At 35.8% G+C, this 24,322-nt stretch overlaps 1 long non-coding RNA gene across 1 annotated transcript; it reads left to right on the top strand.

Moving 5' to 3' along the window:
* Window positions 1–593: 593 nt before the first annotated feature.
* On the top strand, window positions 594–23,293 carry LOC113964426. Its single transcript, XR_003533188.1, has 3 exons — window positions 594–725; window positions 2,914–3,105; window positions 22,687–23,293. It is a non-coding gene; the product is annotated as an uncharacterized LOC113964426 (long non-coding RNA).
* Window positions 23,294–24,322: the final 1,029 nt, after the last annotated feature.

Here is a 24,322-nt window from a genome sequence, read left to right as displayed (position 1 = left end):
AATCTTGCAAACTGGAGAGTTCATACTGTTTTTTGGTTGAATTTGATTCACCAAATGTTTGAGAATGGACTTCTGTGAATTATTGTACAGTCAGAATTTCTATGTATAGAACCTGTGGTCCTTGACTTTGATACCCATTTACCTGTGTGTATTCTTAAAGGCCTCATAGTGCATTCAGTCCTCTAGTTGTTATTAACTACTATCTATGTTACGAGCTTAGAGGCAAGGCAGGATTATGCTCTTAAATAATAAAACTTGAGATTTACAAGTATTCCATGCATGTTTTTCGAGTTTTTTTACTAGATGTGTGGAATCAACTTAGTTCTGCCTATACTTATGTTATCATTGTATGAGAAATAATGAAAACACTTCAAAACAAGGTAGGTGGAGAGGCAGAGAGGCTGGAGGTTAAACATTTATCAAGCAATGTATGTAACTGTAACATGGTTTTGGAAGTTGAACTATAAATGCTTTGTTATATATGTCAGGAATCAGTAAATGGCAGGAAAGGTTTCCAAAGTTAAACTGAATTTGCTGACTTTTCTCTTTCTCCCAAAAAAGGAGAAAAATAGCATTACCTTACAGCAATGAAGTCTTCTGGCATCTAAGAATTTCTGCATACTGCATCAGTGATATCTTGCTCTAATCAGTATAATAAAAATTATCTGTCCACTGATAAGTGCTCCAGATGGCTTTTGCACAGTATTTGAGAGCTTTCAGTTAAGGTAAATGATCTTATTTGTAAAATAATTGAGTTATTTAATTTTCTAGAATTTGATTAAAATATGCAAATGTGCTCCCCCCACTTCTGTTCCCAAGTACCTTAAAAGGCAAATATATATGTGAAAAAAATAAAGGTCAAACCACGTCAGTGTTCCTTGCCCAAATAGGGAATTAGGAGCAAATCAAATCTCTAGTGTATAATTTCTGTTGATTTCAATTTGTAGAATTGTAATTGAAGTAGAAGTGATAGAAAGTTTTTTGATTGGTTGTTATTTTTTTCTTGAGGAATGTATGGGTACCATATGATTGCTACAGAATGCAATCTGTAACAAACTCAACTGTGTCTTAAAATGCCATTAACTCATTATTAAGCTGCTTTGCTCCAAATTAAGTTTAGCTATAATGAAAAGCCAGAATGTGAAGACTTAGGCTTCCTACAACTTTATTTCACTGCAGCTATAGGGAAGTGTCAAAAATTGAGAGGAGCTTCAGTAAGAAGGAACCATCTTTCATCACCATGTCAAATGTAATAGTGTATCTGTATTGAATACCTTGCTGTGTTGTAGCAGTGCACAAAAACTATACTACAGTCTTGGAGGCCTAACAAGTTTATCTTTGTCCTTTTGGCCTATTTCTTATCTGGCTGGCACAAACACATCCTTGTGGGCTTCAGGGAAGTGTTGAGGTTTTTAGTGCTTTACACTAACATACACAGGTATGTTACTGATTAGCAATACAGCTGTTCTGTGTGTTGTATGTCTCCACAAGTGTATTGAGATAAGATGGAAAGAACATCTTGCCAGTGTATGGAAGATTGCCTACAAAGAATTTGTTTGGTTAATCCCAACAACCAAACATATTTGGTGCAAATATGTTTACTATTTTGGTGCCCACTAGGATTTGTGTTATATTACCTAGGTTATCGTACAACTTCGATATGCTTCTTAAATTTATATCAGCTTCTGAAGCTGGTATGATGTTCGTGAACTTTGCTAGTTGACTGGCAATTATTGTAGTGAAAACTGTTTGACAATATGTTTGTCAGTGAAGTCATGGAAATTTACTGTACAGTTCAACTACTGTTGTTTGCTTAACATATTTCAGAGGTTGTTGAGGTCTCAGTCACTGCCCTGAGGAATTTACAACCAAAGATAAGTAGAGATAACAAACCCACATTGAGTTTACTTGGCTGAAAATTGTTAGACAATCCAAACATGACACATCAGGCATGACGGATAACATATACCTTGCATTCCAGAATTATTAAGAGAGTGAAAAATAATTCAAATTTATAAATTAAATACAGGAAGAATTAAACTGGAATTAGGACTGGAGGAATACTGTGGAAAATAAGGTAGCTTGCATTGCCCAGTGAAGCTTTAAAAGGAGTGGAATTTTATGTTAAAAAAAATAATATAAAAGTTGCAGAAAGGATTATTTTATTCTTCGGAGGAAACTGTTTACATAGATAAGTGGCCCGGAAAGGGTTGAGTTTCAGTATTGTACATAAAAGTCAGGGTGAGAGAATCAAGGCTTAATACTAGGAGATTTTCAATTATTCTTCAGTATTTTGAGCACAAAAGAACAGATATGAACTTTGTCTAGGAAATTACTTTTCTGACTGCCTTCAGAATATATTTTTTTTCTTGAAAGCAATTTCTCTCATTTAGTTTATTGGGTCAGTGGGGCTGAGTCACAAAGTGTGTCAATTTCTTGGCAGTCTCAGTGCCAGCCTGCTCGATTCTCAGTTTTCTCTATTTCAGAACACACTTCTTCATCACATCAGTGTCAGTACTTCATGGAGCATGCAGGTGCAAGTCCTGCACAGTTGTGTGTGCTAAAGTAGGCCACCGAATTTTAATCAGTCTTAAAGTTGTCCTTTTGCAGCTCATCCAACACTGATAGTGATATGTTTTATCACTTACAAGAGAATTGCTGCACATGTCTTGTCAGTAAAACCATAGTTATCTATGTAACACGATTGTTACAGATTCATGGTAAAGGTTACCTCAATTCTTGCTCAGTTTTACTAAATAGATTTATATTGACTTTTTGCAGATAGGTGGAAAAGATAAACAAACTAAAGAAATAATTTGTTTCTTTAATTTAAAATTTGAAGATGAATAAGATAGTTGGATTCACTAAATCCAGATTTACATTATTTATCTTCAAATGTTCTCATTTGTTCAGGTGGCAAAAGCTTCATCAGAGAAGAGAAAAATTTTAAGAGGAAAGCTATGTACTGTAAGGAAAGAAGCAATAATCTTCCCAGTCTCAAGACCTTGTAAAAAGAATTTTGTATTAAAAACCTGGAAGACTAGCTTTGTCCGGAGCTTTGATGACACGAACTTAAAAGGGCAAAAGGAACCCACTTAAAAACTGGTAAGTAGGAGGAAGAGCCATCAGAATAGTTAATAAAAGTAGGAACTAGAGAAAAATGATGAGAAGGAAGTCTTAGGCAACCTTTTCATAAAAACAACATGATGTATGGGGTAGGAGAAAGTGGAGACAAGAGGAATATTAGAAGTGTCACAAATGATACATCACCGTCTGCAACTACCTGAAGGGAGGTTGTAGACATATAGGGGTCAATCTCTTCTCCCAGGTGACAATCTATAGGACAAAAGGAAATAGCCTCAATTTGTGCCACAGGAGGTTTAGATTGGATATGAGGAAAAATGTCCTCATCGAAAGGATTTTCAAGCATTGGAACAGTCTGCCCAGGGAACTGGTTGAGTCATCATCCCCAGAGGTATTTAAAAGATGTGTAGATGTGGCACTTGGAGACATCGTTTAGTGGTGGACCTGGCAGTGATGTGTTAAATGTTGGACTGGATAATCTTAAAGGTCTTTTCCAGCTTAAAGGATTCTATGATTACTGAGTGGTCCAGAGCACGAGAGAATATGCATATGGTCCTTGCACAGAAGAGGACATCAGACTTAATGAAGGTCATTTCCTGGAATAAAATAAAGTCTGGTTTAGACTGTGAGAGGAAAGAGGGATGATTATTAGTAATTAGGTTTATCCTCCACAACAACTATATTTGTGAATATTGAATATAATAATGCAGGTGAACCATCCTGTCTGGTAATCACACTCTGTGTTAAATTCAGTAGCAAAACTCTTGACTTTTCATTTACTAAAGGAAGTATGAGAAGTAGTGAAAAGTATCTTCTTTTTTTAATTAAGTATAAGAAGTTATTTCTTCACTTTATCTTATCCTTACCAGCTCCATGCCCAATAAAATAGAATTATGTTGTCTTAATTTGTTTTGGATCACTTCAATTAGAATAACAGTTCCAAGGGGTTTATGCATTACAGTCTAAGCAAGCTCAGGAGTATGTTTTAGTTCAGATGACTTCCCCAGCTTGCAGTTTGATAAACCCATGTATTATTCTCCCATTCAGATTCCTAGTCACAAAACCTAGTGGGAGGAACAGAAAAGGGAAATGTCACTTGAATTAAAAAAAAAAAGGAAAGAGAAGGAAAAAACCCAACAAGACAAGAGTCAACAAACCCAAGAAACCAACTCTACAGGATTGGGAGGCTGCTTTAGAGTACAGGCAGTAGACCACGTAATCATTTTTCTGGGTAGCAGTTGTAGCTGTATTATCTGTGACCTGGATACTAACTTTGTACTGATAGGAGTCACAGCAGGATATTTGTAACCTGAAGGTAAACAGTCCATTAAGGGATTATGCTACCGAATTGTTGCTTCTACTGTTTCTGAAATCCTTAGCAAACAGGTGTTTAACTAATAGTTCTAAGGAATAGTACCTTTTATTTTACACATTTCTAGTAAGGTGGTTCTGTAAAGACTTACATGTGGAGCCCTGACAATCCTTACTTGCTCTGGATCTTGTTATAAGCATCTGTCATATGGGATAGTGGTAGGCTCATAGCATCATCCTAAATCAGATGTGTTATGGCACTAGTAATATGAACTGGAGTATCTCACTGGAGTCCCCACAATAATAATAATAGTGAGTATGAGTCACTTCAGGAGTGGCTAAGATTAACTCAGAGTTTCGGGGAGCCAAGAGGTGATTCATCCTTTCAAATAAAGAGAAGCTGCTAATAAACATTAATAGACATTTTCAGTTTTGTTTGCAGTGTAGCACTCGCTGTAGATACTGAAGAAGCAATATGAGGAACTGAGAGTGTCATAGTAGCAGCTGTTTTATAATCAATGACTTATGGGTGTTGATTTGTCACTGCTGAGATATCAGCACTCTGTAGTGTCAAGACACAGTAACAAACTTTACTGGTTTTGCTACTGTAGCAGCTTTGTTTTTCACAGCCCTCAGTGCTGTTGTTTCACACTTTAGATTTTCTGGATTTTTCCATGAATTTCTGTATGTAAGTGCATATTAACAACAACTATGCTTAATTTATAGTATTTAAAGTGACAAATGAGTCAGATACAGGAAAGGCATTCTAATGTACATTCACTGGAAATGAGAATGAATTTGTTCTCCACAGAGTAAATGTGTTTGTTGTTACAACTAACAGTAGTCTTTGCATATCTGCCAAATCATTTTAATTGGGACCTCATGCTACTCTGCCTGCTGTGACATTAAGTCACTGAACCCCCTACTGCCTTGAAACCATCTTCACAATTCAGTGCTGAGCTGTACCCAGCTGCTGTCCCACATGCTTCCAGCTCATGGAGAACTCCCTTGCTTCAGGCAAAAAACAGTGTGATGCTTACTTTACTCAGCTGTCAGGCAATGTCTTTGACTTCCTTGCTGATGTGTCCACTTGTAAGAGATCTTTTATGCTTTCTAATCATTGCATGTGTTTGGGCTGCTTTTATCTAGTCAAAGGAAAGATACAGGTCAGAGCCAGACTCCAGAGTATCATGATAAACTCCAACTGGTATCCAGTGTGGTAGAGAGTTTTCTGTCCTCAGGAATTTTGTTCCTCCCTACACATTGTTCAAAACCTGGTGCATCAGAAACTGTCATCTTTTCCTGGCGTATTTAAAGCACATAAAACTGCTGCTTTTGCTGCCTGTGCAGTGCCTCAGACAGTAATGGCCACTGCTTTTCCTTTGTCCAACCAAAATAGGTTCATTGTGTAAACTAATAACTTGTCTTTCTTTTAGAAGCAGAGACAGGAGAGAGAGCACAAACAATACTTTCACTGGCCCTACTTGTGTATGCCCTTGATTTTTTAAAACTTATTTATGATTTTTTTTCCAGTATCAGGTGTTTAAGTGGGCCAAGACCTATTTCACAAAAAAAGATATGACAGGCATTTTTCTTAACAAACATGCAGTCTTTTTATCTGGGTCACTTAATACACTTAATATTTTCAATACATGGTCTTTGGCTATGTTATTTGTTCTTTTTTTTTTTTCCCCCAAGAAGAACAAAGCTCTGTAATTTTCATTGCAATTGATTCTTCTGCATTATTGGTTTCTCACTGACTGTGTACCTGTTCTGAGGCTACCATTACGCAGAAAAAGTCCAATGTTTTTCTCAGCCTTCCTGTTTTTCTTTTTGAACACAATTCGCCTGTACCAAGGGGAAAACACTCAGAAATATTTTTGCAATTTGTCTTCTCTTTCAATGCTCAGTTATCTCAAATTCAATATGTGCTCTGTTAAATGTTCATTAAATTCCTTCTCTCAAAAAAATGATTGGCTTAAAACCTTGAGACAACTGTTTGGCTTGTGTCTGCATATGCCTGCATTCACAGGAAAAAATAATTTTAAAAAATACTATAATGTACACTCCTGCTTTTAGCATTTGATGATGTTTTACTTCCCTTAAGTGAAAAATATTGAGTAGATAGTGATTTCAGAGAGACTGCATCTACCCCTCCTTTTTTATTCTTTTCTCTTTTCATGGCTTATAACAACCTGGTTTATAAATGGAGTTGAGCTGACTCTGCTTGGATATTTGACCTATACCTTGTTAAAAATTTTTATTTGTTCTAATTACATTTTTTTTGTTGTTGTTGTGTGTGAATGTACTGATTTTGGCCAGGATAGGGTTAATCCTCACAGTAGCTTGTATGGTGCTATGTTTTGTGGTTTTGGCCAAAACAGTGTTGATAACACAGGAATGTTCGTATTGTTGCTGAGCAGCACTTACACGGTGTCAAGGTGTTTTCTGTTTCTCACACTGTCTGGCCAGTGAGTAGGCTGGGGGTGCACAAAGAGTTGGGAGAGGACAGAGCCAGGACAGATGACCCCCAGTGACCAAAGGGATAATCCATACCATAAGGTGCTGTGCTCAGTATATAAAGCTGGCGGAAGAGAAGGAAAGGGGCATACCTGGGGTAATGGCATTTGTCTTCCCAAGTAACCACCATGTGTGATGGAACTCAGCTTTCCTGGGGATGGCTGAACACCTGTCTGCCCATGGGAAGTGGTGAATTAATACCTTGTTTTGCTTTGCACAGCTTCTGCTTTACTTATTAAACTGTCTTTGTCTCAAATCATGAGTTTCACACTTTTACCCTTTGATTCTCTCCCCCATCCTGCTGTCGAGGGAGTGAGCAATTGGTTGGGTGGAGCTTGACTGCCTACAGCAGGTAACCCATGACAGTAAGTTGTCTTGCTCCGAAGTTTTCTTATCCACTCTGTCCTAATGAATTTCGGAGTATTGTGCTGCATGTGAAGAGTCTTATATAAGAGAATAAGTCTGTCCTTATTTTCTATTCAAAAGTGGGTACTCCTTGGTTTCAAGTGAATAATCTTTCACATGGAAAACATTCAGATGACTGTGTATAGCTACCACACAAAATAGCACAATGGACTTATCTAAAAGACAGATGGAATTAAGAGTATATAAACATTATTTTGTTTAAAATAAATGGAAAACATTACTTTTCTGATCAGTGAAGTGATTAATATATTTTTGTGCATTATTATTATGCATTTGTGTCGCCGAATTTATGAAATCAATAGTTTTGTCCCATCTAGCAACACTTCAGAAAATAGAGTTGTATTATTGCAATAACATGCATAACATTAGTGAATTTCTATCCCTCATAGGCATCAGGAATCCTTCTACCTTGTAAGCTGAATCACTTTGTACCAATACTTTATTTTTCTTTCTCACACTTTCCACTTATTGCATGTTACTTCAATGGCATTCAGGCAGATTAACTTTTTTTCCCATTCTGATTTGAGTACACATATGTAATACTTTTTCCCAGGTAGAACTGCTAAGTGTTATATAAATCAGATACTACCTAAAACTGTAAGTTACTCAAGAAAACTATGCAAGTTTTACCAGGTTGAGGCATCTTTCTCCACACCTTCTTACAAAAGTTGTGTCAACTATATTTAATTAGCATTGACGTGCTACCAACTGATGATTGTACAGGCTGTTCAGAGACCTTTGTGTTGCAATGTGGTGTTTCTTTTCATTGTGGGATGACTCTGCAACACTGGCCTCCATCATAGCACATTAAAATTTAACCCATCCATGTTCTGGAAATAACGGGGTTTGCCAGGTACCACTACATTTCTATGTAGGGGTAGAAATCTTCATTTGTGGAAAGGTTTACTACTGAGCTCTCAGGCATATGGAGTCAATTGTGTTTTTCTTCTACTCTAAACAGTTGATTAATTCCTTCCAATTAAATGTACATTTCAGAGTGGGAACATTCCTGTGGCCTTGTGAAATTCAGCCAGACTTGAGGTGATTCATAGTAAGACTTTCCTTTGTGGGAATCCTGAATTAATTAACATACTTATGAAGAAAATAATGCAGATATCCAACATCCTGAAAGACTGAAGAATTTTGCTCAAATTCTTTTTATGTGGTCTATTTTTATTTATCTAGTTTGCATAAAATGATACTGCTATGTGAAAAGAATGTAAACATTATACTTCCCCTCTTTCTCTTGTATAATAAGTCCTCACATTACTCTAGTTTGGAAATTTAAAGTAGATTAGTCAGTTACTAATTATTTATTAAATAGCATAGTTGGCAGCATAAGTTATTTTGGAAGTTTGCAGCTCTGTGTTGGCTCCCAGAATATCTTATACTAACTCTGAGCAATTTACCTTCACTTTAAGAGCACTCGGTGGCCTCTTTCTTTGCTGTCTCTCTTTTTCACACTCAGCTTTGACATGGCCTGCATCTCTGTCCTGATACTATTAGTTCAGATGCAAACAACTAGGAAGTATTTAGAATAATCCACTGAGCTGGAAGCCCATAAAACAAGATGAAATCTGTAAAATAAAATTCAGATTTGAATATATGAAAGCTTCTTGAGAGTGAAACCTGTGAAGAAAGGGACATTGGATAGAAGTTGTGGAAATCCCAACATTGTGGATATTTTTAGAACAAGCAATCTTGTCTGTAAAGAACAGTCTGTATTGAGATATGCTAGATGATCTAATCCAACAGCTTCCATTTTTTTGGAATGGCATAGAAGGACTGGATGCAAGAGATAAAGAAAAAATTAACTTTGAAATTTTATGCTATTGTTCTAATTATCTGATAATACCCAGCAACAAGGGGAACATAGAATGGTATTAAGGCGAACTGCTAAATTAAAACTCTCTCCAAAGTTTCACCTAAATCCTTCTACTAGGATTTACTAGTCACTAGGTCATTTATATCCCTCTCAATACAAGAACACTTGTAACTTTGTTAAGTAACAATATTACTCATTGTAACTTTTGCTTACCTTTTTTTGAAAACTATGACTTCTTCACAAGAAATTTTATTTGTGTAATATCAGATATTTGTGAATAACATTTTTGAAGTTTTTGATAGAGAAAGTTAAACGAGTTTGCAAAGGACAATATTATTATAAAGCATATTTAAACTTGTTTTATGCTGAATTTTCTTTGCAGTTTTCTCAGTGGAAATTTTCAACACTCACATTGGAAAAGCTCCTTTTTGGTTTTTCATTTCATTTTTTTCAATTCACATTTGAGATTACTTTAAAGAAGACTTGACTTCTTACAGGTAAACAGAGTACCAAAGCTGTGGAAAAAAAGTTAAATTGTTCTTTTCCTTAGTTTCACTTCATGCCTGAAGAATTAGATGCATTTTAGGAAAGTGTCAATGACTTTTCCAAATTATGTTGTCTGATGCTGGGAAGGAGCACAAGGTTCACAGAAGTCCTGTAGTTAGACACTGATAAAGTAGAGAGAGTAAGGGAATCTACTTTGATATTGCTACTACATTTCCATAGAAAGCTGTGTAATAATATTTGAACAAGTTCTAAATTCTTATGATGCCCAAATGCATTGCATAATTTGAACATCATTGATATATCTTGAGGGTGGTTGTAGAGTAGAAACCTGGTACAGTTTGTTTTTGTATGCTGCCACTGGCAATCCTGCGCTAGAAGTGTGTGTGTTTCAGCTGGGAAAAAGACCGGTCATCTATCATTAGGCAACAGAACTGAGCATGAGATGGGATCTTGTGCTGTTATGGAGAAATGACATGTTCTCTTGGAAATACACTAGAAGGTCAAGCATTTTTATGTAACATCAAAGCCAGATGACTAAAGGACAGACTGCCACTTTGTAGAGGTAGCAAGATTATACATATTTTTTTTTACAGTTGTTTTGAGGCTAGTTATCTTCTGTACATGAATCAGTTTCAGAGGGTGGGAACAGCTTTCCATGTTGATAAGGATATCTTGTTACCGTTGCTTACTTTCTTCTTACAGTGATAGTGACTGCTATCAGAGACAGGATATGGAAGTTTGACAATTCCTGTGTGCTCTCTGATACATTCACTGTTTACGTAAATCAGGGGGAAATACTTTCATTCTACATTGCTTGTAGTTTTAATGGAGAAAACATCCAAAAAGACTAAATGAAAAGCCTGTGTGCCAGAAAAGTGCAGGAGAAGCTGCATGCATTTCAGATATGTAATTTTTTTACTACTTTTTTTCACTAACTTTTTTCTTTCTTGACCATGTAGGAGGAAGGAACACAAAAGACTTTGCTGTCTCACTTTCAGGGATTTCATAACAATTTTGATCCCTCTTTTTCTATTTAAAAAAATCCAAACACTATGAAACAGTTGCTGAATATTCCCATTTGTGTCTTCTGCTCGACTGTAGTCAGTTTTGGTGCTCAGGATCTGCCCTGTTTACAGTGACTGAAATTGATAGATTTTCCCAGTTTATTGGATTTCTTTCTAACAGTATAAATTAATTATCCTACATTACATTCCATTTTTTTTTTTAATGTGGAAATGTTTTAGGAAAGAGAACAAGATTAGAGTAATTACTATACAAAGTGTTCCCAAAAAGCCCAGCAAACAAAAGGAAGCCAAGATTGTGACAGATAAGGAATGTTATTAGGAGTGTGGCTCAGGGCTATTCTGACTTGTGGCCATAAACGCAGGAAGTAATTTTCCTCCTGGATCCTTTTTAAATATAGGAACAAAATAAAAGTCTGACGAATGTAGGTATGGTGCTTGGGAGATACCGAAAGGTCATATAGATGTCTGGGCAATAGGATGGAGGTGCATGTATACGAATTCATAACTCCTAACTGTTATATTTTTTAGGATGTTACCACTAATACACCCACATCTGTGATGATATTAACAGCACTTCCTTTCTTAACAGTCAAATAATGTGGTAGGATGTCCCTATTCTTATGCTCTGAACAGTATGTTCATAGAATTGCTTAGAAACTCCTCAATTCTGTTTCCATTATGTCAGCTACAAGAAGTTCTAAAGTTTCTAAAGCAGAAGCTTTAGCCATTTTAATAATTAACTGGAGAACTGTCAGGGTTGATTACAAATCCCAAACACCACGTATATGAAACAAATTAACCCCACTGAGATAATAAATAAATTAAAAAAATGTCCAGAACACTATCTTTTCTTTAGTACAGATCAAATAGCATATATATTTATCTCTGCATTCACATTTTATATGTTTATCTCTGTGAGTGGTTTTTTTCTATGATTAGTAGTTTTAACCAGCTTTTATTTACAGTTAAACCAACAGTACTCTCACTGTTTTCTCATGAGATTTTGTTAACATTTATGTTTATATATTATACACATGCTCTTTACTCTCTCTATAGATACATTACTTAGAAGTACTCTTTTGGTGCTAAATTTTAGCTATGTATCTTGCTGTTGGATTTTTGACTCAACTATATTTTCTGGTTATATTTCACAGTTAATTCTTGCAAATTTGAATTGGCATCATGTTAAGCAAAAAAATATAGTTTGTTGCTTATCTGGCCACCTCATTTCCCAGTTGCATATTTCCTGCAGTTCACTGATTTTTTCTGAAATTTTTAAAAAAAGATATTTACATATAAATACTCTTCCCTTACTACTTCTTCTGCATTCAAATTAATTATTTCCCAAATCTTTGTTTGTACTAAGCCCTGAGGGCAAACCAAGTGCTTTCATTTTAAATTCAGACAAGCAGCTTCCAGAACAAACAGAAATGAAGTTTTGGTGAGATAAACAGAGTTTGCACATTACAAGAACTCTTCCTTTAAAATTCAATCTGCAAATCAAAGTTCTTAGAATATGAAATTTCAACACAGAGTTAAATAGTCTTTGTGTGGTAGCTGAGAAGGGGGTTGGTCTTCTTGGTGGTAATCTTGCAGGTTGTTTCATTTCTTAGTGTTTCCCAGAGAAAGTATTTTGTTTCTCTCCACTAAATGCTCACTAGGTGCAAAGCGCAGCTCTGATTTGTATAAAAAGAACACATAAAGTGGTTAAAGAGTCAGAAATTAACCCAAAAGTTTGTTTCAATGGTCCATAGCCATCAAGTGCCCATATGAATCCTACCATACAAAATACTATCTCCATTAAGGAAAATTGTAAAAGACTTCTTGAAGGTAGGACTTAATCTTTAATGTTTCCCTGTTTCAGGTGCTCCACTGTAAATTTTAGTCACTCATTTCTGCACAATCAAACATAGAAAATAAAGAATATGCTTCATTCATGTGAGAACGGGAACTGTAGTAAAACATAACATAGCAGTGGAGAATGCAATTGCAAAACTGGGCTTTCTACAATCTATTTAATTTTGCCTAAATTTCTCTCTGTCTGGATCCCCAGCAGGATTATGGATAGTGTAGAGAAAAATTATGAAGTAATTAGCATTCCAGAAGTCATAGAGTGGACTCTGGAAAAAAGCACGCAAGCAAATTAAGTAATGCATATTTCATTTTATTTGCGGTTAGAAATCATATTGAGCAGTATGCGAACAAAAGCTTGCAATTGACAATTTTTATCTCGAGGGAAGTAAAATATTTAAGTTGAAGCACTTAATTTTAAAAATTAAACTTAGTTAACTCTAGGTTGCTTTTCCTAGTAGAGGCTCACCTGCATAACCCGTGTTCAGGAAAAACTGTGTTTCCAAAAAGGAGGTTCTTGGTGTTTTCTCGGGAAGAGAAAGACTTTTGGTTTTGCTGTGGTATTAGCCATATGAATGTTTAGAGACTATGTCAAAACAAGAGCTGAATAAGAGATGAAACTACAAAACAGTGTGAAATGTTTCTATTGTAACTTTTGGTGTTATTTGGAATTTCAGTTTAATTTATTATGACCTCCATTTTTCACTCTTTGTTTTCTAGTTTGATTTTTAAATCCCTTTACCAGAAGCTGCTGGGTACTGTTAACTTCTGAAAGTTCCTCTTCTTCAGTAAGGGCATGTTGAGAGAGAGGTTTATATCAATGTCAGTAGTTTGATAGACCCAAGACAGAGTAGGAGGTTCCAACAAGTTCCTGGATGAAAGAGGCACTTAAGTGTGCTCTAGCAAAAAACTAGGAGAAGGAAAGAGGTTCAGAATTACCTGCTCCTTGTAAATATAAACCATTTTTCTTGTTCTAGTTCTGACTTTGTCTGAGAAGAACTTGTACAAGGTAGTACTTTGTAATTTTTCCCTGGTTTTCCATGCACACTCTATAAAGGTCGTGTCTGCAAACCTTATAACAGAAAGTCAGGACTTATGATTAATATAATTTTTCTGAAACACTTTTTAGCTTAAATTAGGGCTACTGATTTTACACTCCACTATTTCTTCTGAGAATAAAGTTCACATAGAAATGTCTTAGAAAGTAGGAATTTCACAAGGCATTTTTCTTGCAATGTGTTTCTCCATCTTCTCTTTATATTTGATTCATACACCTTTCATATTCTTCTGTAGCATTGGCTGGTGCAAGGTTTCCAGTGAGAGGGAGGACATTCATATTTATTAAAAATGGTTTTATAGAGTACCAGACATAGCAAATTGTTTGGAAACTAGTGATATATGTAATCCTATGATTAAAAACATATAAGTGCAGAGAAATGAAAGTTTTTTTTTAATAACAAATTAGCAGCAGACAGCTAAAAGGAGGAGAAAAAAACTGGAGCTGAAAGAGAGAAAATTATAAATGTTCAATTTAATTCCTTCAAAATTTAGGCAGCTCTAAATTGACAAGTATACTGTATAGTTTGGAAATGAAGTATTTAATTATTCCAACAGGATTTTCTCCTCAGGCCAAGTCTATGAAAGAAAAGCAAACATGCAAACCTGATCATGTACTTATAAACATCTTCCTGCATGATCAGGATGTGGGTTTGCTAGTCATCCTTGCACCTCTGTGATCTCACACCAGTGTTGATGTTGGTGCTCTCTAGTGATATGAACTGGCTTAATCTTCTGAAAGTTGTCACACATGTTGTGAGGTACAAAGATTGTTGGATTACTGTGGCACCTTGTCAGCAGCTAACTTGTTTACAGGAAAAACTCATTGAGAAAGCCTGTAACAGGACCAAATGGGATGAACGTCTGGCAGAGAAGGAACAGAGGCAGCATGAGTATAGGCAGGTTCTTGATTGCACTTTCTGTTCCCTTTTCACCTGTCATCCTAAATTTCAGTACTATCTTTGTATTTAAGCATGTCCTCCAAAGCTGTTGCTTTTCAATAAGCTTACTTTTGTCACTTTTTTTTGATGCAAGAAACAGAAGGTGGTATACTTTGTTCCATTTTTTATCATGGGCCTTGTGTAGTAAAAGTGATTATATGTAAGTTGGAAAAAGACCGAAACCAACAAGCACACACATGGACCTATTATAAAATATGTTTCTTTTTGAAAAAACTTACAAATTACAGCATCTATGGTACAGGTCACATGTTTATTTCTACATATTGTCACAAATGATAGCAGAAACATTGTAATTCAGCCTTTTTATGGAACTTCATCCATAATAATGCAATGTGACCTTCAAAAACCTGTCTGGCTACTTCAGGTGTTTACAACAGAGTAGGGAAGGTGTGGTGTGCTGTTATGTAGAGGTTTTTAAATATTAATAGAAAGAAATTATCTTTCAACTCTTTACCCAATCAGTTTCTTTCCTTCTAAAATATATTGTATATTGAAGGCTTATCCATTTGCAATGTAGTATGATAAATGTATGACAACTAGTGTTCATGAGAAAATAGAAATCATATTTGAGTATCAGTTACTCAAAAATAAAATTGCTACCCCTGCACAATAGGGTAGTCACAGCACTTAGTTATGCAGGGTCAAAGTGAGTTTCAGTTCCAGGGAGGATTCTTGAGAACAAACAATAAGAGTTAAGGCCAATAATACTGGAAATGCTTTCTGTGGTGAAACAGCACACGTTAGCTTTGAAACAGAATATTTTGCTCTGAGGTACCCAGCTTTCCTGCGAAGGAAATAATATTAGTAACTGCATCTAATATTCCTAGTCTAACACAGACCAAACAAATTCAGGATTGCATTTATCACTGACACTAAAATTTTCATAGGAAGCATTTTTTGGATAAAATTAAACTTCTGTTTTTCCTCTTAGTGCTAAGAAAGTATTAAAAGCATTTTCAACATGAGGATAGCACAGACAAAAATATTTTCTTACAAATAGGGGATTACAGGGAAATCAGAGGTATGAGAATATTTTACTAATATAGAATTTGATGTTTTTATGTGAGGAATCCTGCCTTACTAAAGTAATCCCATTTAATTTCTTCACCGAAATGCTTGTTAAGCACTGGAACAGGCTGCCTAGGAAAGTGGTGAAGTCACAACCCCTGGAAGTGTTCAAATAACGTGTGGATGTGTCACCTGAGGACATAGTTTAATGGTGAACATGGTGGTGGTGCTGGGTTGACATTGGACTTGATGATCTTGATGGTCTTTCCAGCCTTAATGATTCTATCATTCTATAATTTGCCTTCCATCTTGAAAACTGTCTGCTTTTGCAAAGCCAAATATTACTACATATCAGTAAACACTGCAGCAGGGACCTATGAGTTTAAGTTCCCTCCTTAGCCTTTCAATCCATTTTGCCAACTTGCTTTCCAAGCTTGGAAATGTGGGGGGTTTTGCCATGATTTGCTATATAATTAGGAGCAGCAAGGGATGCACTTGCTGCATACTCCATACAGCCATCCTGCTGGCACATAATCCAAGAAAGGGTGGGAGGAAAGCAGGTGGAATAAACACCCCAGACCTCCTCCTTGGCAGAGTTGATGTTGGAATGATGTACAAGCATTCATATAACTCTTTTCCATCCCATTCTGTCATGTCTGGGGTTTCCTTGAAGTAGCATCATACCACGGCCCAGGAAGCCCTTTGATGTGTTAGATAGCTCCTCTTCACAGCCAGTTCCAGGCCAGTTTAAGAAAAAAACCCTCTTTTTCTCAGATTAAATTAGATGTTTTATTTTTGTCCATCAAGGGTAACTTAGAAACAATGAAGACATTTTGTGAGGTGCCCTCGTGTTGCTAGCAGCACTGGTTTTTTTTTTTCTGCTATAAACAGATATTTCCCTTCCTTCATCAGATTGTGCACATGGAAGCAGACCTTTGCTGTTTCAGGCAGTGGCCAGCCTCCCAACTGGTTTCAGGTTTCTATGTATTTTTTTTCTTCCTCTTACACTACAATTAACACTGCTGTTATCAATTACTTGTTACAAGATAAAGTCCTGCAGCCCATTCTTCTGTGTATAATTTTTAAACCTCTGGATCTGGCATGGGAAGTAGAACTTTACCACCACACCCAGTGATTTCAAGAGAAACCAAAAACTCTGCATCCAAAAAGTAATTTTGACCTTCTTTTACATCTGACCTAAAGCCTAGAACGATTTCTTTTTAGGAAGGAAGTTCCTAGCAGTACACTGTGCAATGGCCATTTTGCCACCATCTGATATAAACTATTTGTCAACAAATTACAGTTCAGCCTAGTTGTGGGGTTTTATGGTGGTCTGAAAATGACTAGTTCCAGGAGCATCATAATATGGCCCATATAGAGGGTGTTAAAAAAGTAATGTGCATAACCACAGAACAGGCAAGGTTGGAAATGACATTGAAAAATCATGTGGTCCAAATTTTAATGGGAAATGGATCATAGATGAGAGTATTTAGATGACCTGAAACATCATAGATGACCTAAAGCAGAGTGGCAGGTCTCTGTCCCAGAGGAGATGCCTCTGACAAGGCTTTCCTGCAGCTTGCGTGGATTCTTGTCTGCCTCCTTACCTTTCATTCTCTTAACTGGTTCATGTTCTTTCCTCATAGGAATTTTGACACTTCTCCTCTCAGGCTGCGTACTGATCTCCAGCCAGTGGGTGACAAATTCCTCTTCAAGTTCTTCTCTGTTTAGTCATCTGATGAATGTGTTTCACCAGAATTCAAGCAAAACTTACGCAATACCAGTCTGATTCTAGATAGTGGGTAAACGCTCTGATTCTGTATCCTCTAAGGTGACCTCAGGCTCCACAGATTCGCTTCCTTAATGTCTACTTTTATTTCTTCTTCTTATCCTTGACCATCAGACACCCTACCTCGAAGTGTAAAGAGGTAAAGTTGTAGGTGTGGAAAGGTCAAATATGAAAAATAATGCAATTTCGTTTCAGCCTAGCACTAACAGAACATGAAATTAAAAACAATACTTTACTAGATAAGGAAGAACTGATTGCATGTAGAGAGGCCCCAGTCCTCAACTATCAAATGTTCTATCTGAACTCACATCATTTAGAACAGGAAACTCAGAAAAATCTGTTTCCTCCAGATCATGTTGATGTAATGGTATATAAAGTAATTAATATTCTGGATTTCAAACTGGCCTACTGGAATCCTTCAAGGGAAAACGAGACAAAAAAGCAAACAAAACATTTCCTTTCTTTTCCAGAGAAAGGTAAATAGGAACTGCTAAGCAAGCTCTGACTAGCTTTGAAATCTCTTATGAAATTGGATTGTATTATACCACCTAAAGAGGATGCCAGAGTCATCAAATTGTTAAGAATTGGTTGTTCCACTAAATAAACCTCTGTTTAGGAGGAAAAAGTAAATGTTGATGACCAGAGACTCTTTTAATCCAGAATTGAAATGCGGTTATTGAGCTAAAAGCTGATGGTTTAAAAAGCCTAAACATTTTCTAGACATTAAAGGAAGCAAAGCAAATCATCTCCCAAAATGTTTATTGCTTGAGCCATTTGGTTAGGAAACAACTCTCAGTGGCATAGAATTTGCAGAAAAATAGTGGAAGAGATTTCAGAATGACGGAGACCCATTATTTCTTTATTGAATCCAATTTTAGCTTAAAAAGCTAACAAATGTGCTTGAAATTTTTTACCTGTCCTTTTCCTAGTTCAATTAAGTAGATGGAGAGAAAGAGCGAGAGAGAATGTGCTTTCTCTCTCCACACAGAGGTGGCTATCGATATGCAGCAGGATGAAGTCGATGTTGCTTGTGACAAATTCATTAAATTTGTTCTTTTTGTATATCTACCAACCTCTTCTATCAGAGAAGATATAGTATCCTGGTGGATTTTAAAGCTTTCTTTTAATCAAAATTGTGATGTAAGGCAAAAGGTTTGCCATTTACCAGCTTCAAGTTTTTGCCCTTTCTTTGGCCACCAAATAAGAGGGTGGTGCAGGATGTAAAAAATTACACTGATCTCCGCTCAATTTAATGAGTACACTTTTAAAACTAATTTTATACAAATTTATCACTCCATTTCATTTTTTGATATGTGTGTAGAGTTATGTATCCAACAAGAGATATGCAAACCCCTCAAATGCTGCCAAAGAATACAAGTTATACAAGCAGGCATGTCACAGGCTGACTTAGTGACTCAAGTCTTGGCAGCTGCCCTATAAACAAAGCTACTGAATTGGTTTGAAACTGTCTAATCGTAGAAGTTTTTATGCAACTGACTTTCAAAGATATGCTTTAATGAATTACTAGAGAGTGAAAATTTGATCAAAATGCATGAATTACTAATGAGTTGAAAAATTAGGTTTTAGAAGTCCTATTATAATAGTTTTATTTCAGTCTCCGGGTTTTAATCAGACATGAATAGCTGCTAAATCTGAAACAAAGATTTGCAAATCAAAATGCATTTGCTTTCTGTATTACTGTAATTTGCATTTCTGCTTTGGGAGTCAGACTGCAGCTCCTGTGCCAAATACCACTGTCAAAGCTTCTGATCATCTACAAACCTAATTTTGAATATCAGGTAAATATTGAGGATCCAGTAGTCTAAGTTGCTTTACAGGTGATTAGAGGCCTGTTCGTACATTCTGAGTGCTTTAAATAAACAAAACCTACCAGAATCCACGGAATAAAAAAAGTAAAGTAAATAGAAACAAATAACAATGATTTTGCAGGTCAGATCTTTCCTCAAAGTTGTAATATTATAGAGGTAGCCGAGTTCCAAGACAGGATAGTCATGCTGCTTATTAGCAGTTATTTACCTGTTTACAGAGAGGTAAAATGTATTTGTACTCCAGAGTTCAGTAGCAATGACTGTTAAGCATTAATATTTCTTGAGGATACTTTTGCTAGCATAAAATTATCTGATTAATTGATAGCAAGCCCCCTTAAGAAAATCCCATTAAATATTAAAAATTTCAAATTATTGCTATACTGTAATGTTACAGGCTTTACAGGTGGTTTTGTCCTAATCTATACCTGTGACTGTAAAGTCTCATCTGGTGACAGCTCTTTCTCTCTCTTTTCATTTCTTCTGGAATGTTGTTTGACTTTCAGAACTGAGGACTTGATCACCTCTGCCTGCAGAGGAGTGAAAGAGTATTTTTTGTCAATTTGATTTGACATTAGCATTTCATTTAGAAATTAAACAAGAACTCAGTTAATGCATATTTTCAAATACTGTTATCAAATCTTCACAGTTTGTCATATGCTCGGGAGCAGCATTTACCATTAGTACCCAAGTCCATGTAAGTTAACAATTTCTTCTGCATTTTCTCCAGAATTACACAGCTCGGAAGCTGTGATCCAATACATTTGGATATGAACTTTAGTTTTCTACGTTAGGCCAAAAATGACTTTTAACTGAATGTTTCTCAGAATATCCAGAAATTAAGGGAAGTTGGAGGCAAAGAGCTAACAAAGTAATACAGCTAATGCAGCTCACAGAAGGTGTCTTCACAGGAAGATTAGACAAAGAAAAAATACTTCATGCTTTCAGGACCTATATGCAGGCAGTGCAGTTAATGCTTCACTGCTATACGCTTTGTCTTTATTTTTTGTCTATAGCACAGAGACTTGAACACAGATTCAGCTGACTTGTAGGCTGATTTAGTTTCACTAAAGCTGATGACATCTAAGCTTTTCCCTGAAGCTTAGCATGCATTTTCAAATACTGCTTTGCATGCAGATGTTTCCTCAAAATCATGAACGTTTCAGTGCTAAAGTTTCATTTAATTTGAGAACAAAAATTCTTTGTTGTAATTGCAGCACCAAGGCTTGAAATTTACAGAAGTGAAGCACATTTAGTTTATTTAAATGACTATGATTGCTTTTCAAGCTATTGCTAATTGAAAACGCTATTAACAAAGTCTAAGATGGTTTTAGTCCCTATGTCTGTTAAACAGATCTGCCCCACAGATCTTTGTTGGTACCCTGTGGTATTTTAAATTATGCTATCAATGTGTTTTCATGGTCAAATGTTTTAAGAAACTCTCATTTTGAATTTCATTTCAGTGCATAGAGTGATTACTGGACCATTTTTCGTCCTTAAGCTGTATAAATAATTATTTTTCCAACAGTATGGTACAATGAAAAATTGAGGGAAAATTAATGGCCAATAGCAACCTTACTATTCATACCATTATTTATACAGACTCTGTCATTCATAGAAATGAACCTTACTGTTTCAACCACAGAGTTTGCACCATGTATATGTTGTAGACAAATATCTGTACTGCAAGATATGGCTACTTGTCTTCAGTTCAGTCGAGTAGCATAAGCTTTGTACTTTATGGAAATATTTTGTTTTATGTTTGGGATTTTTTTTGTGGGGGTGGTTTGGTTTTGTTGTTTGTTTTGATTTTTTTTTTTTTTTGAATGGTTGACATATTAAACAAAATGGGGAATGACAAATAATAATGAGGCTGCCCAGATGATATATTTTATAGTTTTCCAAGGAACACAGTCACAGAGGTGATCATGTTTTTTGTTTTGGCCACATTGTAGCACAGTCGTTCTTTTTAAGTAGAACCCACTGCTATATTCAGTGGACAGTTCCGTTCAATAATAGCAATGTATGTTCTTTAATGCTTTTTCTTGTCATTATTATTTGGATGGGTAACTTTCAAAGAAAAGTTGAGTTTTCTTTGAGTTTTGGGGTTATTGTTTAATTTTGTTTTCCCCTTCTACAAGTAAAAATTAATAATGCTAGCAGTTTAAACAAGAGGAGGAAAACGTATATGAAAAAAAGTAAATTTGTCCTGCCACAGAGATGGACTAAATGATCTTAAATGTCTTTTCAAACCTAAGTGATTCTGTGATTCTAAAGGCTCTGTCATGAAATATCTGGGAAGTGTCCAATGTATAGCATCACAAACATTTCAGTGATTGTGATTATCTATGATAATATATAAAATAACATATAAGAAATTATAACAGATAAGACAATAGATTTATCTCAGCAGGTGGAATTTTAGGAATACATAATATGTCAAAGATTATACATCAACTCATGTATGAGTGTTTAAATTAAAGAGTAAATCTAATTTTGGTATATTTCAGAAACTGAGAAGAAAAATGAAATTGCAAATTAGACTTAGACTAGGTAAAACCTGCTAGTTTATACAGATTTAAGCATATTCCATGAACTTCAGATACCAGATTTGGGAGTTAAACTGAGAAATAATGCTTTACAACTTTTGTAAAAGTTACTATCTTCAGGCACATGCATAAATAGTGAATGTTGCTCTAGAACAAATGATAATTTTTATTGTGTGTGTGGTCTGTGAGTGTGTGGATATATAGATACATATATGTGAAGATATGTGTGTATATGTGTATATATATAGATAGATAGGTAAAAGAATGCAATCTGCATTTTCCCTAGCCTTACATTAATACATGCCAAGTATAGTAACTCACTTAAATCAAGACTACAGCAATGGTTTTGATAAGTGTCAGCTAATTTGTAAGCATTGCTGAGGGTAGTGTATTTACAAATGCACAGAAAGATAAAAGCTCCATAAAAGAACACTATATCTTTTTGAAGTGAAATTGCCAGAAGGATTTTGTATAAGGAAGCTTATTCATTTTTGTAAGAACTGTTCCAGAATAAGTAGCAGAGGATTCAGTATTCTCTGCCCATCTCTAGGTCTTTCTTGAGAACTGCACTGTTCATGTGTATTTGAAGTTAACTGCTTGTAGTGTTAATTGCAGAAAGAAGTCTTCAAGGTCAAATGCTGTACAAAATTCTGAAGTGTTAGTCATTTATGTAAATAGAAATGGCTAGATGAGCTAAAATAAAACTATTTTTTCTGAGAAGTTTCACATTCCTGTGTTCCAGAAATATCTGTATTTCCTCTTTTCTTCTTTGGGTTTTGTTTGCAGCTGTGAGAAAGTGCACTGAAAGTTGTCTTTATGTTTTCTTTTTTTTTTTTTTTTTCTGAAAGCAAGCAGAAGTGTGCTTTTTCTCTTGTCCTATAGTAAAGAGTTCAAAGCTGTGTAACTGGGAGCCTGATTTCCTATTCTTTTTTCTTGACTTTCTCAAGATTGTGGCTGCTGAGGAAAGGTCTCATTGCCGAGACAGAAATGCTACTGAGACACCTTGAGCCATTTCTGCGGCATGGAGCATCATGGGAACTAATAAACTGGCCTTACGGTTTGTCTGAAATCAGTGATGTCTTATGTGAATGTGTCCTCAGTGACTGATGAAGAGGCACAGCTGTGTTTTGGTGTAGCTGGAGTGTAGTTCACTGCTGAAATGTTTGTGTTTAAGGTAGTCCACGGGAAAGATGCAGAGGAGTGGCCAGGGTGGAAGATAAGGGAATAGGAAGGTCTTTTGCATTCTTCTTGGATGTCATTACAATAAATCTCTGCTTCATGACGCTAGATCTAGAGCCTTCAACCATCCAGAATTCTTGGACCAGATGTCGGATCTGTCACCAGATGATCATCAAGTCCTGTGTAGCTTCTTTTCCTTGTGAAAGCAGGAGGGTTAGGAACCCTCTGATGAAAGTGAAAGTTGAAAAAGCACAACTCTTGTAGCAAGAAATGAATTCCACCTCTGCAGTAGTAATAAGCTCTGTAAGATTTGCCCAGCAAGTGCCAGCAGTGAGTTAGCACAGAGCTTGTGAAAAATAAAAGAAGCTGTATATATAACTGTTGCAAATGCATCACTGCTGAATGATTGCTTGAAATAAATTGATTTTTTTTCATTAAGGTTAATTTTTATTGTGAAGAACCTGATTTTATCCTCTGAGTCCCTGAGAATACCATGTTAGACTGTCTCTATACAAGTCAAAAAACATTCAGGCTTAAATTTGGGCCACAGTTCATAGTAGTGTTTTTCCACTCAAAGAATGGGGTTAAGTTACTTATTTTAAATATGTTTCAGGTTTAGCCTCTTTTCATCTTATATATTTTTACCTGACATGTTCTCTTCCTGTTTACTGTCCCCTTCAGAGTAAGAACACGCTGTTATTTTTTACTGTCTCTCTCAGCTAGAATTTAAAATTTGACCTGACATTAACCTATTCCTTTCTGTACTGGAGGGGAAAAAAAAAAATCCAAGTCATATGGTACTGTCCTTCACTTTCATTGAACCATCTGGATTGAACTGCATTCTGGAGCTGAAAACTGTCAACGTCTCCTGATGCAAAGCCAATAGACTTAGCTAAAAGGGAAGTTCAAGCTGGAGCATCATCGTGTAGAAAGTTTAGAGCAGTTCAACACTGGAGGAAGGAAATCATTATCTGTCAGAAGAGTCCCATCCTGCCCAAAAGCCATAGCATTAAGCATCTAATGCTGTTCCTTTAAAGATTAGTCTCATATTCAAGATTTCAGAGTAAATCAGATTTTGGGTTTATTAAAGTTTACTTTTTGTTTACTGTTTGCAAAGCTTATGTCCCAAAGAAGAGGAAAGGGTCTAGTCTCTCATATCAGGACTTCCTTAATTTAAAGAAACTACAAGAAGGACTTGTTACTGCGTGGCTCACCCCCTCAATAATAAAATTAATACCCATATGATTTTATGATACTCATAATACAAATTAGTTCCATGTCCTTCTGAAGTCTACATAATGTAATTTATTATCCAGATAATTATGTTGATGATTGTAGTTATTTACCTTCTAAATGCCTTGAATCAAGGTATTAAACAAACAAAGTAAAACAGTCATGTAACAA

Source organism: Neopelma chrysocephalum, unplaced genomic scaffold, assembly GCF_003984885.1.
Source record: "Neopelma chrysocephalum unplaced genomic scaffold, ASM398488v2 Primary Assembly neopelma1_42, whole genome shotgun sequence".
Classification (NCBI taxonomy): domain Eukaryota; kingdom Metazoa; phylum Chordata; class Aves; order Passeriformes; family Pipridae; genus Neopelma; species Neopelma chrysocephalum.
Note: the sequence above shows the minus strand (reverse complement) of the source record. Positions and strands in the feature narration are given on the sequence as shown.